The sequence below is a fragment of the Dromiciops gliroides genome, chromosome 1 (assembly GCF_019393635.1).
Source record: "Dromiciops gliroides isolate mDroGli1 chromosome 1, mDroGli1.pri, whole genome shotgun sequence".
Lineage (NCBI taxonomy): Eukaryota > Metazoa > Chordata > Mammalia > Microbiotheria > Microbiotheriidae > Dromiciops > Dromiciops gliroides.
The window spans coordinates 472251897-472268307 of NC_057861.1; the positions used below are offsets into that span (position 1 = coordinate 472251897).

The 16411-nt window shown below is 35.3% G+C and overlaps 1 protein-coding gene across 6 annotated transcripts in view; it reads right to left on the reverse strand.

Annotated features, from left to right (window-relative positions):
* The window catches only part of FER (FER tyrosine kinase), a 284636-nt gene that overhangs the window by 250726 nt on the left and 17499 nt on the right, over positions 1–16411 (reverse strand). For 5 of the 6 annotated variants that reach the window (XM_043975819.1, XM_043975820.1, XM_043975822.1 and 2 more), the window contains exons 2-3: positions 10896–11020; positions 10680–10809 (exon numbers count right to left, since the gene is read on the reverse strand). The gene's annotated coding sequence lies outside the window, so the exon portion shown is untranslated. The remainder of the gene's footprint in view (positions 1–10679; positions 10810–10895; positions 11021–16411) is intronic. The other variant, XM_043975821.1, reaches the window with a different exon arrangement.

Here is a 16411-nt window from a genome sequence, read left to right on the forward strand (position 1 = left end):
ACTAAAAAAAAAAAAAAAAATTAAAATACCTACAAGTAAAGCCTCAAAGAAAAACACATTCTAGACACAAATTGGACTAGAATTCCTAGAAGAAATGAAGCATAAGCTTTTTAAAAAAGAAAAATAATTTTAAAGAATTTTTTTAAAATGTTAAGTGAGCTACTGGAGAAAAAATTATAAAAGAAAGGAAAGCTATGGAAGAAGGAACTGAAAAGAGAACTAATAGCTTAACACAAGAGGTATAAAAGCTTGCCTAAGCAACAAACTCCTTGAAAATTAGAATGGATCAAAGAGAAGCCACTGATGCCATGAGAAAATAAGAAATATTAAAATAAAAGCAAAAGACAGGCACTTTCCTTGAAAAGAGTGAAAGAGGATCTCAATGAATTGAGCACATAACAACAACAACCAAAAAAAATACTGAAACTAGAAAACAACTATAAGTCTTTCTAGGCTTTTCTGAAATCATCCTCCTTGCCATTTCTTACAGCACAATAGTATCCGATCACAATTTTCCACAATTTTTTAGTCATTCCCAAAATGATGAGCATTCCCTCAATTTCTAATTCTTTGCCACTAGACAAAAGATCTATTATAAATGTTTTTCTATATGTAAGTCCTTTTCCTTTTATCTCTTTGGGATATAGTATAGAAAAAAAATAAAACTCTTTGTACCATTGAGAAGAGTGGAGCCATCATACTTAAACTCTATTACAACTGTTCTATCTGTTTTTATAGAGGAGTTGGAAATGGCACTAAAGAGAACTGATGGGCAGAGCATCTGGATTATTTTTCTTTGACAAGTACTTTGTCTTTATCTTTCAATTTTGACAGATTGATAAATTATCATTCCTTTCAATAAAAGTTGTTTTTCTTATTTGTTCTTTGACATATTTATTCATTCTATTATTTGGTCTTCATTTATCTGAATCCTTTTCTTGAAATTCTTCTTATTTATTAGAACTACTATTGCAATCTAATCAGTGAAGAAGGTTCTGCTTTTCTGAATTTGCTTATGGGTATTTTTTTGCTCTAATGCAAAAGTCAGTTTTTAAAATTACAAAATACACATACTTATTATTACTCTCCATGAATGATCAGAGCTATATCATGTAATTTTTTTTCTAAAATTCTGTTCAGTTTTTTTAACTTTCTTCTTTTTTATAATTGTATTGGATATCTCTAGGTCTAAAAGATACACATTTATATTCCCAATGATTATTGTTTGACCATCTATTTTTCCATATAGATTTTTAAAAATCTTTTTTCTTAAGCACGTAGATGCCCTAACATGGGGCACATATATATTTAGTACTCATATTTTTCCATATGTGATATCTTTAAGCATAACTTAGTTTCTAGGTTTTTCTCTTTTAATCAGTGCTACTTTGTAACCTCTGGATTTTTCAATTTTGCCTTCTGGTTCCATTATTGCTAGACTATTTCCTTTTTTTTTTTTTTTTTTGGCAGGGCAATGGGGGTTAAGTGACTTTCCCAAGGTCACACAGCTAGTAAGTGTCAAGTGTCTGAGGCCGGATTTGAACTCAGGAACTCCTGAATCCAGGGCTGGTGCTTTATCCACTGTGCCACCCAGCCGCCCCCTAGACTATTTCCTTTTTGATACCCTGAAATACTGACTTCAAGTTTTGGATTTGATCATGGTTTTCACGATTTAAAACGTTTAGGCTTGAGAAATTTAAAGAAAACAATTCATCTATCATCTCACTATTCTGCTTTCTCTGCTCCTACTGGCATGTTGCAGACAATTGCTCTGTCATACCTAATAAGAACATTAACAATTCATATTCAATCTCCACTGGGCACTCTGTACTTCAGAGTAATCCCTTTATTCAATCAAGCAGATCACATTTACCAAGTAACTATATACAGTGTGTCAAACACCGTGCTGAGGATGCAAATAAAACGATAAAACACTTGGGACAATCAAAGTAACTCACATTCTAATGGAGACAATAAACACATTTATAAGTATAAATAAGAATAGACAAAATAAATATAAGGAGAACGAATTAAATAAATGCAAGATAGCTAAACACAAGACAGTTAGGGAGAGAGGGCACTTGCAGATAGGGATCAGGAAAGAAGTCAGGCAAAAGACAATAAGCTATGTCCTGATAATAGAGGGGACTTTTATGTGTCAGAGATGTAGAGGAAGTCCACTCCAAGCAAGAAAGATGGCCAGTACAAGGGAACAGAGACAGCAGATAAGATGCTATGCATGAGGAACAGAGAGAAAGTTGGATGCACTAAATCTCCAAGTAGGGGAGGAAAAGAAATATGCACTGCAGTCAGGAAGAGAGATCCCAGGGGCTAGGTTATTGGGAGTGTCAAAAGTTAAACAAAGGAGGTTTTAGTTTATCCTAGAATCAATAAGGAACCATTGTAGTTTACTAAGTAGGAAAGGGATATGGTAAGATCTGTGCTTAAGGAAAAACATTTTCATATTCAATCCATATTTATCAATGAAGATTCTGAGATCTGTCATCTATGGACCTCCAGGACACTCCTATTGTTTTCTTAATATGTTCAGTGCCTAGCTCTTTCTCATCCTAATCAATGCCTGTCTTCCTACTAGGTGGTTTCAACACACATATTGATAACTTCTCAGTTCCTCAACCTATTCATTTCCTATGACCTACTCCTCCACCCCACCTCAGCCACATATAGAAATGGTCACAGACTTGATTATTCAAGTATTTAATTAACATGCGCATGAAACCTGAAATTCCTTTATCTGATCATAATTTATTGTCATTCCACCAGTCCTTCTGCCTTGCAAACACCAGCCCTCCTAATGATCTTCAATCTCTTTACACCCTCCATTCCTCTCAGTCCATCTCCCCTGCATTGGCTACAACTCCCTTCCCATCCATCTTGAACCTTTTATCAACCACTTCAGCTCTGCATATCCTCTTCTCTGTAATCCCTTATTCTCTCATTTTTTCTCTAATCCAGCCAAGCCTTAGATTATTCCCACCATCTGCTACCTTTAATCCTGCCCACATGATGCTAACAAAGCTGGAAAAATCAGGCAACTGTGATGACTAGGTTCACTACAATTTAATACTATGTAATCTCAACTGGGCCTTAAATGTAATAAAGTAAATCCTTTCTATTTCCCTAATAAGGTTACTCCTCTACTCACAACAGTAGTTTTTCCAAGCCTTTTCATCCCTCCTCAGAACTCTCCTGGTTCTCCCTCTCCTGACTATCTATTCTAATTCCTTTAATTTCTCTTTCTCCTCTTACTGCTATAGTTAACATTTCTAGTAAATATTAAACAACAGAAGTGAAAATGGGCATCCTTGCTTCAACCCTGATTGTATTGGGAAGGCTTCTAGCTTATCCATATTACAGATAATGCTTGCTGATGATTTTAGGTAAATATTACTTATCATTTTAGGATAAGTTCCATTTTCAATTAATATTTTTAAGAAGGAAAACAATAAAAGAAAAACTAGGGAACACTTAGTCTCTAGCATCCTCAGAGAACTGTTAGGAAAGAACCCACTGAGAATAGGTTTATTATGAACAGTAGTCTGCTAAAATAGACAATTTCCAAATGATATGCAAAGTATTTAGTCAACCTGACCTACTCACTATTCCCTGAAGTTACACATTTGCACATCTTGGCTCTCACACCTCCTCACTAGCCCTTACTGACAATGAATACTTTGTCCTTCCATAGATTTAAAAGGTAATTTCTTTCTTACTCTTCTAATTTATTTATGATATGATCTTTTATATTTATGTCACATACACATCTGAATATTTTTATATTTGTCACATATACAATATAATTGACTATTGGGATGTTGATTTATACCTAGTTTCTACCAGACTGCCATCCAGTTTTCCTACCATTTTTTGCCAGATAGTGAATTCTTCCCCCATTAAGTAGGGTCTTTGGATTTACTGAACACTGTGCTGCAGTTTGTTTTTTTGTTTTGTTTTTCTCTGCTTCTGAATATTGTATATCAAATCTATTCCACTGATTGAACTTAATTCCATTACATAAACTGTTTACAAAAATAGCATAAGGGAACCTACCAAATTTCTTCAATCCATACAGAGATGGTCATGATAAACAAACCAGGGAGAGTTTAAACAGAAAAAGAAAACCATAGGCCAATATCCCTAATGACTATCAGTGCAAAAGTTTTAAACAATATATTAGCAATGAGGCTAAAACAACAAATCGAAAAGATAATACACTATGACTAATATTGGTTTATATCAGAAATTAAGAGGTTGGTTTAATACCAGGAAAACTATAAATTTAATTAACCATATTAAAAACAAAATCAACAACAACCATGTGATTATATTAATAGATACAGAAAAGGCTTTTCACAAAATATGCCATACATTTCTGTTTAGAAAACACACAAACTTGAAAACATAAGAATAAATGAACCTTTCCTTAAAATGATAAATTATATTCATCTAAAACCAAGCACTATTCTAAAGATTAATATCCTTTCTAGTAAAATCAGGGATGAAACAATGATGTCCACTGTCACCTCTCCTATTTGATATAGTACTAAAACATGCTAACTATAGCAACAAGACAAGAAAAAGAAATTTTAGAAATAAGCATAATTAAAGAAAAAAACAAAATTATCACTATTTGCAGATGATATAAGGTGTGGATGGACAGAAAACAGATATGGAGGATCCAGACACACTGGCAGGTGGGCAGAGGGGGACAGAGATCTCTTCTCAGTTCCACAGTGCAGTGGTAGCAGTCTCTCTGCAATCCATTCTATTTTCACTTAGACAAGTTTTTTTTTTTTTAAGGCTTTTTGTTGGGGAGTACTTTTCATGGGGGGATGGGAGGCAACAGAGCTCTGAGCTAAGGGGCAGGAGCACAGAAGGAGGGCACAGTAAAGTTAACATACATGTTTTTTGTTGTTATTGAGTCATTTCAGTTGTGTCCGATGCTTCATGACCCCCTTTTATGGTTTTCTTGGCAAAGATAGTAGAATGTTTTGCCATTTCCTTCTCCACTTCATTTTACAGATGATAAACTGAGGCAAACAGGGTTAAATGACTTGCCAGGGTCACACAGCTGTTAAGTGTCTGAAGCCAGATTTGAACTCATGAAAATGAGTTTTCCTGATTCCAAGTCCAGTGCACTATCCACTATGCAACCTAGCTGCCCATAGGTGTTTTTTAGGAATAAGTATTTCTTTCAAAATTCTTTATATAAAGTCAAAGTTGTGTAATGTGAATTTACATGGAGAGAATTGTCTATAGGTATATCTATGAACAACTATTTACAGAAACAAGAGATTTAAATACTTAGGAAAAGATTAATAATTCATGGGTAAGAAAAGTCAACACAATAAAAAATAACACTATCTAAATTAACTTACTTATTCAAGGCCATACAATTAAACAAAGAAAACGAGAAAAAATGATAAAAAAATTCATATAGGGACAAAAAAGGTAAAGAGTCTTAAGAAAAAATGAAAAGAAATGGAAACAAAGGGAGCCTAGCAGTGCTAGATCTTAAACTATACCAGAAAGCAATAATTCCCACCCCACTCCTCCCCCCAAAAATTGCATACTGGTTAAAAAATAAAGAACTTGATCAGTGAAAAGATTAGCTATACAATACAGGTAAGCAAATGTATGTATTAGCCTAATATAGACACAAAAGATCCAGCTTCTGAGATAAGGATTCACTAGTTTATTTAAAAAAAAAAAAACTGTAGCTATGTGACCCTGGGCAAGTCACTTAACCCCAATTGTCTCACCAAAAAAAAAAGGGGGGGGCAGCTAGGTGGCCCAGTGGATAAAGCACTGGCCTTGGATTCAGGAGGACCTGAGTTCAAATCCAGCTTCAGACACTTGACACTAGCTGTGTGACCCTGGGCAAGTCACTTAACCCTCGTAGCCCCGCAAAAACCAAAAAAACAAAACAAAAAACAAAAAAAAAAAGGAGGAGAAGGAGAGGAAGAAGAAAAAAAAAATGCAGGGGAAAATGAGACAGTGGCACAGAAGAAATCAGAACACCACCTCACACTTTATACCAAGATAATGTCAAACTGGATACATGATCTGGATATAAAAGCTCAAATTATAAACAAATTAGAGAAATATGGGGGGAAATTACCTATTACAGGCTATAGACTGGAGAAAAGTTCATGATCAAATAAGGGATAGAAAGAATCACAGTATAAAAAATGAATCATTTTGGATATGTAAAATTAATAATTTTTTGAACAAAAAAATGCAATAAAACTAAGGTTAAAAAAGAAACAAATGAGGAAAAAGCTTTACAGCAAGTTTCTAAGATCTATAAAGAATTAAATCACTTACAGGCAAAAAAGCTATTTCCCAACTGATAAATGGTCAAAAGATATAAATAGTTCTCAAGGGAAGAAATTCAAAGCATCTAAAGCTATAAGAAAAAAAAATGCTCCAAATCAATACTAATTATAGAAATCTAAATTAAAGCAGTTCTGAAATTTTACCTCTTATCTATCAAATTAGCAACAATGGCCAAAAAAAAGGATATAAATCTAGCCTGGTCAAAATGTATAATATTTCTAAAATGATATAACCTGCTTGTTAATATTTTTTTTTGCATTAACATTCATTAAAGATTGTTCACTAGTTTTTTTCTCACCTTTGTCTCTCCCTGGTTTAGAAAATAAGACCATATTTGTATCATAAAAAGAGATTACAAAGGTTCTCTCTTTTTGAATTATTGCAATCTGGTTTTGTAGCATTTGAATTAATTATTCTATGAATGTCTCATAGAATTCTCTCATGAAAACAGTTGGTCCTAGAGTATTTTTCTTTGAGAGCACATTTATGGCTTTTTCAATTTATTTTTCTGATATTGGGTTATTTAAACATTTGATTTCTTCTTTTATTAACCTGAATATTTTATATTTTTGTTGAATATTAATCTATCTCAACTTGGCTCTTCTCAGCAGTGCAATGATCCAAAACAATTTCAAAGAACTCATGATAGAAAATGTTCTCAACATCCAGAAAAAAGAACTGTGGATTATGAATGCAGATTGAATTATACTGTTTCTACTTTCAGGGCGTTTTTTTTCCCTTTATTTTTGAAGTTTTTCCCTTGTGCTCTGATTCTTCTTTCACAATATGACTAATGCAGAAATATGTTTAATATGATTGTACATATATAAACTATATCAGATTGCTTTCTGTCTTGGGGAGGGGAGATGGAAGGGAGGGTGGTAGAGAAATTTGGAACTAGAAATCCTATGAAAACAAATATTGAAAACTGTTCTTACATGTAACTGGAAAATAATAAAATACCTTTTTTTAAAAAAAAGTATTAATCTATCTCATCTAATTTACTTTACACTGTTAACATCTAAGTTAACTCATATTCATTAGCATAAAATTGGAGAGTTGTTGAGAATTTCCTTAATTTCTTCTTCAATTATTGTATGTTCCTTTTTTCAATTTTGATTTGAACAATTTGGTTTTCTTCTCTCCCTCTCCCTTTTTCTTTTCCTCTCCCTCTCCCTTCCTCTCTCCATCCCTCCTCCATTTTTATCTAAGTTAGCTAACTTATTATTTTATTATTTTATCTAAAATCCATCTTCTAGTTAATCAATTCAATGGTCTTTTTTCTTTCAATTTTCTTAATCTCTTCTCTCATTTACAGAATTTCTACCTTGTCATTTAGTCGGGAGATACTCATTTGTTGTTCAATTTTTTTTTAACTGTTCTGTTTATTGATTCATTCCTTGCCTTTTTTGTTGATGAAAGCATTTACAGATATAAAATTTTCTCCCAGAACTATGTTTGTTGTCTCCCATATAGCTTGACATGTTGACTCATTGTTGCCATGTTCTCTGATGAAATTTTTTATAATTTGTTCTTTGGCCTACCACCAGTTCTTTAGAATTATGCTACTAGTCTCCAACTATTTAAAAAATTTTTTCTTTAAAGGTCCTTTTGCCGAATGTAAGTTTTATTGTGTTGCAATCACTAAATGATATGTCTATTATTTCTGCTTCTTAACTTTTTTGGTGAGATCTTTATGCCCTAAAAAATGGTCAGTTTTTTTTTTGTTTGGGGTTTTTTTTTTTTGATGTTTTTTTTTTCAGTGAGGCAATTGGGGTTAAGTGACTTGCCCAGGGTCACACAGCTAGTAAGTGTTAAGTGTCTGAGACCGGATTTGAACTCAGGTCCTCCTGACTCCAGGGCCAGTGCTCTATCCATTGCGCCACCTAGCTGCCCCAAAAATGGTCAGTTTTTATAAAGATGCCACATACAGTCAGGTAGTACACAAATTGATTTCTATTCTCTTTCAGCAATTTCCAGACATCCCTCTGTGATTTCTCTAAAGTTCTATTCAGGTCCTTCTTTCTTGTTTAACTTTTGGTTACATTTGTCTAAATCTGAAATGGATACATTAATATTCTCCCACTATTATAGTTTAACTACCTATTTCTCCATCTAATTTGATTAAATTTTCTTTTACGTAGTTAGATATTATGCTATTTTATATATATATATGTTAAGTGTTGATATTAATTTGTTATCTATGATACCTTTCCTTAAACATCATTTCCCTATTTATCTCTTTTTATCATTTTTACATATCCTGTAGTATTATCTGAAATCATTTAGCTACCTTGGCTTTTTTGAGTTCAGCAAAAACACAAGAGATTTTGTCCTAGCCTCCAAAGAAATAAAAATAAGTATCACAAAGAAAGCAATGGAAAGGTATGTGGCAAATATGAGCAGGCTGCAACCTATAACAAATGAAGAATTACAGTGATGAGGAGTAAAAGATGTCATCAAGGAATTATATGATATGAAAGGAAGAATGGCCAGTCAAATAGCAAGAACAACAGATGATTCCATTGGTACTCTCATGATGTAAAGAAAAAGTATGGCTTCTAACATACTGATTAGACCCCCTCTTGTAACTTTTTGAAAGAATATGGACAAAAGTCACATAGGATAGGCAAGGGTTGATGGGTTTCAATTTGCATCACTGAAGGGAACTCCCAAAAGATAACAGATCTATTTGGGTATTTGAGTGAGTATAGTATAAGAAAAATGCAAGGAACCCTAGAAAGAAGTCAAAAGTCAAATTTTTATTCCAACACTTTACCTTGGTCAAGAAATTTGACCTAAGCCTGATTTCTTATGTGTTAAAAAAACTTGTCTTTCTTACTTTACAAAATTAATGTGTCAATAATGATGATGATGATGATAGCTGACATTAATAATAGGCTTGTATCTTGCTTAACATATATTATTTCATGCAAGCTTTCCATAACCCCAGAAATAAGTTACTACATGTATTACTCCTCTTATTTCATAGATGAAAAAATTTAGTCTTAGAGAGGTTAAGTTACTTGCCCATGGTCATACAGGTACTAAATGTTGGAGGTAGGCTTTGAACGAACCATAGTTTCTCCTGACTCTAACTTCAGTCTTTGCTGACACCAATAAAGGTAAAAATATACTGTGCTATTGAAACTTTTATTGTAAATGTTGTAACTCATAATAACATAATAATGTTAATGAAAGGATAATTTGAGAGTCACGAGGTAGGAATGAGCATAATAAGGAACTTTTAAAAACATAAAGAAAGAATGTTATTAGAAATACATTAGTAAAAAAAGATATATTGGTGTGATAGGACCAGGGTTCCCATTTCCCAGAAATAAGAATAAGTTTTTCTAAAAGGCAACAAAGATGTCCTTCCAACTTGATTGGCACCTGCCTCTCTTGAAACTGCCTTCTGGTCACATAAAGGGCTTAAAAAGTTTCACCTAAAGTAGAGTACAGATCCCTCCAATTAGGTAGAATTACTGCCCAGCTTAAGTAGATGTGTTTCCATATGGCAGGGGACAAGGGGAGGAGAGGAGCAAATCAAGAGAAACTAAGTGCTGCTGTATCCTTGCTTCATATCCTTGCTGGGTTAGGGCAAACTAAACCTCATTTTCTTAACTATTTAATTATTTTAAAGTGCCTGATTTTGTCTCAATATCGACCCTGAATTAACAGGGTGCTGGTGTTAGGCTTACCCCAAACAGCTAGTCATAGTGCAAGAATAATGAATGACAGGTGGGCAGCCTGACTCCTAATATTACCAGTATGCTCTCACTAGTAGAGTACTTGGGCTGTCCACCTGTTATCCATTATTCTTGCAATCTGACCAACTATTTGGTGGACTAGCATGTTAGGTAGACCCCCCTGTGGTGAACTTATGATTAGGACATGGACAAGAGCTAAACAAGTGTGCAAGTATGGATGAGTTAAAGCCTGCATTATAATGTACAAATGTACAAATCACTGAGATCACAGATCAATTTGAATATTTGAATAATATCAATAAAATGCTAAATAATGTGACAGCAATATTTAAAACCCAAACAATATTGAAAGGATAGAAGAATAATATGACCTAAATGAAATAAAAATCACTTAGCTGAAAGGTAGTCACTGAACCAAAACACAATTTGTAAAATCACAGAGCCTAAACATAAACTAGATAATGAAATAGAAAATTTTGCTATATGGATTGCAAAATATCATGAAATAAACATGAATCAAAAATGTTTTGCAATTTCAAACTGAAAATATAACTTTTAGTATATACTAAGTAATATAAGTAAGATAAAGAAAAAAGCAAGCAATCTTACCTTATTACTCTTTTCCACTCAGATCTCAATTAAAATGACAGGTCCATTTGGAGGCATCACACTTTAAGATATTATGGAGAACTTGCAGAAGAGAATGATGAAAATGATCATAAGGTCTATCTCAAATAAACTGCAAAGAAAAAAAATTTACAAGTTGGACTTTGTCAACCTGAAGAAGGAGGCTAATGGCATACATAGGGGTAATAGCTTACTCACTTCAATATGTCAATAGTTCTGTGCCTTAGAAGATGGCATTCATGACTTGCTGTGGCCAAAACAAATTCATCCCCTGATGGTCAACCTTCTGGTGATGAGCATCGCCAAACATTGCTACAATGGTCCTTGGACAACAGGAAAACAGGACATCACCATGTTCATACTTAAAAGTTTTCTAGCTTAGTAGGTAGGACACACCAGTGTGTATACTACACTAGCACAAATTTTGAGAACACAAAGGACACCTCTATGCCATAAAGAGACACTGGCATAGGACTTTAACTGAGGACTAAAAATAATAATGATGGGTTGACCATGCCCCCTGTGGAAGGGGTAAGGTGGCAACAGCTACACCTGTTAGACAGCAGATTGTCTAAAAATATTTCTGAGGAGCAGTGGACTACAAGGTGAGTCATCAATATGATATGATAACCAAAAAAGCTAATGTGAATTTGGGTCATAGATTCCAGGAATATGGAGGTAACAGTCCTGCAATACTCTTATCAATTTATCATCAAACAAGCATTTTGTTAAGTTATTACTATGTGCCAGAAACTTAGGATCCAAAGACAAAAATGAAATAAAACTTTCCCTCAAAGAACTTATATTTTATTAGAGGAAACCTTACACTTATAGATAAGTACAAGATATATAATATGTCCAAAAAATAGTAATTTTGGCAATGAGAGGCACTAGCAACATCCAGAAGAATCAGGAAAGGCCTTATGTAGACAGTGACCATTGAGCTAAGGTCTGAAGAAAGCTATGGCTACAAAAGGTGGAGGTATGGACAAAGTGCATTGCAGGTATGAGAGAGAACCTGTGCAAAGGTGCAGAAACTGGAAACAGAATGGCATGCAAGGGTTGGCAAGTAGATTAGTTGAGCTGGAATATAAATTATATGAAATAAGTATCCATGGGTCCATGAACAGGCTAAAAGATAGGCATTTTCTCTAATCCTCACAACCTCTCAAACCTCTCTAAAACAGAAACCATGTGCCAAAGATAAAGCAACTTCAGCTATCTCTATGGTCCAGGGCACCTCAAATCCAAATAAGTTTTTTTTAAAAATCAAAAACCCATTCAGCACCCCACCCCACCCCCTCAGAATACCAGCAGGGAGGCTGTACTTAGCAGTCCTAAGGACCTGACACAGGTTTAAAACAAAGGCCATCCCCATTCCTCACCTTCTTTTTAGTGTTTGGGAGACCCCCAACTCCAGGCTGTAGAACTCTGCCTTGGTCACAACAGATAGCCAAGGTAACTACAAGCCTACAAGAACAAAAGACTGGCTTGAGTTGCAACCCTATTGTACAGACCCGGAAAAGATCTGAACTGCCAGTACCAGGGAAGATAATAAGCCCAACAGCTCTCAGAATCTATGAATACTGCAAATCAAAGAAAAATGATCCAACACTTGATAAAGCAGAGGACCCTATAGAATGTGATGAGAACAGGGTGGTTCAAAAGAAAAATGAGAATGAGAGGAGAATTTATATCCTGCACAGCAAAATAATGGACAGAATAGAAAAACTGGAATCTGCAATGACAAGTCTCACTAAAGAAACAGAAGAGACAACACTAATTTGGGAATGCAAATACACAGAAGTGAAGGGCAATCTAGAAGAAGGGAAGTAAAAAAATATTAACATTAAAAGAAAACATGCTCACTATGCAAGCAAAACCTGTTGATCTCAAAGACAGGATGTATAAAGATAATCTAAGGATCATAGGTTTCCAGAAGATATTAGAATACAAAAAGCCTTAATGCCATAAGGCAGAAAATAATAGAAAAGAACTACCCAGAATGTCAGAACATAGAAAAGAATATTAAATATTAATTAAAACGAATTCACAAATCACCTTGAGGGGGAAAAAAATCTGTAAACTCCAAGACATAGTGATTAAATTGAACAATTCAATTAAGAATTAACAAGTTCTAGGCAGTTTTTAGATCAAGTAAAAGATATCTATTGGGCCAGCTAGGTGGCACAGTGGATAAGGCACTGGCCTTGGATTCAGGAGTACCTGAGTTCAAATCCAGCTTCAGACACTTGACACTTACTAGCTGTGTGACCCTGGGCAAGTCATTTAACCCCCATTGCCCCGCCAAAAAAAAAAAAAGATATCTATTGCCATATGAAAAAATTCCCTAAATCACTACTGATCAGAGAAATGCAAATTAAAACAACTCACCTCACACCTATCAGATTGGCTAATATGACCAAAAAAGTAAAATGATAAACGTTGGAGAAGCTGTGGAAAAACTGGAACACTAATGCATTGTTGGTGGAGTTGTAAACTAATCCAACCATTCTGAAGAGCAATTTGGAACTATACCCAAAGGGCTATGGGACTGTGCATACCCTCTGACCCAGTAATACCATTACTAGGTCTGTATCCCAAAGAGTTCATAGAAAAGGGAAAAGGACCCACATGTACAAAAATATTTATAGCAGCTCTCTTGGTGGTGTTAAAGAAATGGAAATCGAAGGAATGCCCACAATTAGGGAATGACTGAACAAACTGTGGTATATGAATATAATGGAATGCTTTTGTGCTATAAGAAATGATGAGCAGGAAGATTTCAGAAAAACCTGGAAAGACAAGTGGATTGATGCTGAGTGAAGTGAGCAGAACCAGAACATTGTACACAGTTAACAGCAACATTGTGTGATGATCATCTATGATAGACTTAACTCTTCTCAGCAATACAATGATCCAAGACAACTACAAAGGACTCATAATTGGAAAGTGTTCTCCACATCCAGAAAAGAGAACTGTGGATTCTGAGTACAGATTGAACCATATTGTTTCTACTATTTTTTTTTGACATTTTTCCCTTTTGTTCTGATTCTTCTTTCACAGCATGACTAATGCAGAAATGTTTAATGTGATTGTGCATATATAAGCTATATCAGATTGCTTTCTGTCTTGGAGAGAGGGGAAGGGAGGGAGGGAGGGAGAAAAATTTGGGACTCAAAATCTTATAAAAAAAAATGTTGGGGGGCGGCTAGGTGGCTCAGTGGATAAAGCACCGGCCCTGGATTCAGGAGGACCTGAGTTCAAATCCGGCCTCAGACACTTGACACTTACTAGTTGTGTAACTTTGGGCAAGTCACTTAACCCCCATTGCCCCGCCAAAAAAAACAAATGTTAAAAAATTTCTTACATGTAACTGGAAAATAATAAAATACTTTTAAGATTGGAAAAAAGAAATAAGTTCTAAAAACAATCAGGAGCAAAACCTTTAGATGCAAAATATTTATTCTTGGGGGGGGGAGGCAATTGGGGTTAAGTGACTTGCCCAGGGTCACACAGCTAGTAAGTGTTAAGTGTCGTCCTGAATCCAGGGCCGGTGCTTTTATCCACTTTTATCCACTAGCTGCCCCTTCAGATGCAAAATAAAGGAAATTAAAATAATACAAGGCTAGTCTCAATCACAGAAAACATGGAAGGGAATGAAATCATGTTCTGACGAGCAATGAAACCCAGTATGACTTATCCTACAAATCTGGGCTTAATCATACATGAAAATATATTGACATTCAAACATAAAGAAGTGCTTGAGGGCAGCTAAGTGGCACAGTGGATAAAGCACTGGCCCTGGATTCAGGAGTTCCTGGGTTCAAATCCGGCCTTAGACACTTGACACTTACTAGCTGTGTGACCTTGGGCAAGTCACTTAACCCTCATTGCCCTCCCAAAAAAAAAAGAAGTACTTGAAACATTTTAGGAAGAAAACTAGACCAGAAGAGAATATTTGCTTCTAAAAAACTCCAAACAACAAAAATGCAGGAGGAATAAATACCACAGTCAAAGACACCAACAACAGAGTGACAGCAGAGACCATTAAGAAAATTCTTTCTAAATTTACAAAATAAAAATGGCATAAAAGCAAAAGTCTAGGGGCGGTGGGCATGGGGCATTATGGAGAGAACCCCTGCTGACATCCTGCCTACAGATGAATCAATGTTTTTTTTTTGTTGAACTACATTACAATATGTGAGGTTACATGAAAGGGAGGAAGGGGATGGAGAGAAGTGTGTAATATGCCAGGGTCAAATAAAGGGCTGGCAACGAGAAAGTGACCTTTGTGGTCTTAGAAAGAGAAGAGCTGAGAGGGGAGTGAGAAGAAGGGGAAAGTATGTAAAAGGAGGGGGTTGGAAGGAGGCCTTACTTTGGATAAGAGAGCGAATCCCACATGAACGCTCCGATGAGGGATGAAAGATGGCTTGTGAATGGAAACGCGGAGATTATGCCAGATGTGGCCTGGAGGATTTGGTGCTTGAGAAGTCTACTTGTCATGGGGGGGGGGGGGGGGGGGCCGTTAAATTTCGTACTGGTAAGTGGCACCTGGGAGACCCAGGGAGTTTTTCAGGGAAACATGGGAAAAGATAAAACCAGGGGAAGGTATAGAGTGGTGGTATGCACAATCAGCGATATAGTACAGGAGGGACCTTACCAAAGCACTATCTTTTCTAATACCTGCAATGATTGGTCTCATTCTAGGAATGAAACAAAATGGAAAAGGGAAATTCGCTGGGCAAGTCCTACAAGACAGTAACAGCAACTACCTAGAGGGAAATGACTAGAATAGATACCCTGGAAGCTTTGATTACATGAGAAACAGAGAGAAAAGGGGAGACAAGATAAGTATTGTTATGATGAATTTGATGGAGCTGCCTTACCATCCAAAAAGATTTTATGAAACCCTGGATTAATAGGAGCAAAATGCCTTTTGACCGAACTTCAAACTGAACCCAGATAGCTAGTAGATAAGTCCCTATCTGCTGACTTCTTTCCCCAAGATAGTAAATCCCTATATTGTAGAAATATCTGGGCATCCTCCTCCTTGCCAAACCATTTTGGGGAATCATATAATCTTCATAGTATGTCCGTTAAGTTGAAGTATAAGGGAAATTGTTAAAACGTCCATCCTTGTCATAGTATTTGCTTTTAGTTGATTTGTATTGTGTTAATGAAGCTAATAACACCCTGTAACCAGTGAACAAAGAAAACCTTACTTATATACCCTCAGACAGAAGGAGTCTTCGAGCTCCTTTGGAAGGGGTCTCCACATGATTCATGCTTGCTTGTTCTTGGGACAAATAAACTGGTACTATGTTTTTCCTGTCTGTCTCTGATCTGGTTTTTCCTGTAAGAGATATTATGAAAATAATTTCTCTGATGTGTTTTTTTCTATAGGAGACCGGCATAAAAACAAAAATTGACAGTACAGAGGTCATGAATCAGAGAATGAGAGTCTTAAGTGGACAGAAAGAAAAGATGGATAATAAAGAGTGAAAGAAATACTTTTTTTGGAAAGGGAACTGTAAGAAAATAATTATTAATAACGAATTTCTGGGGGACCCACAGATCCCTTCCCCCACCCCACTTCAGAAAGTTCAATTCTTAGGCGGAAGTTTTAATTCTGTTCAGAGTGAACCCTCAGGTATACAAAAGGGCTGCAGATTGATTCTTTTGTTTAGCTAGGAAAAGAAGCACCTAAACTT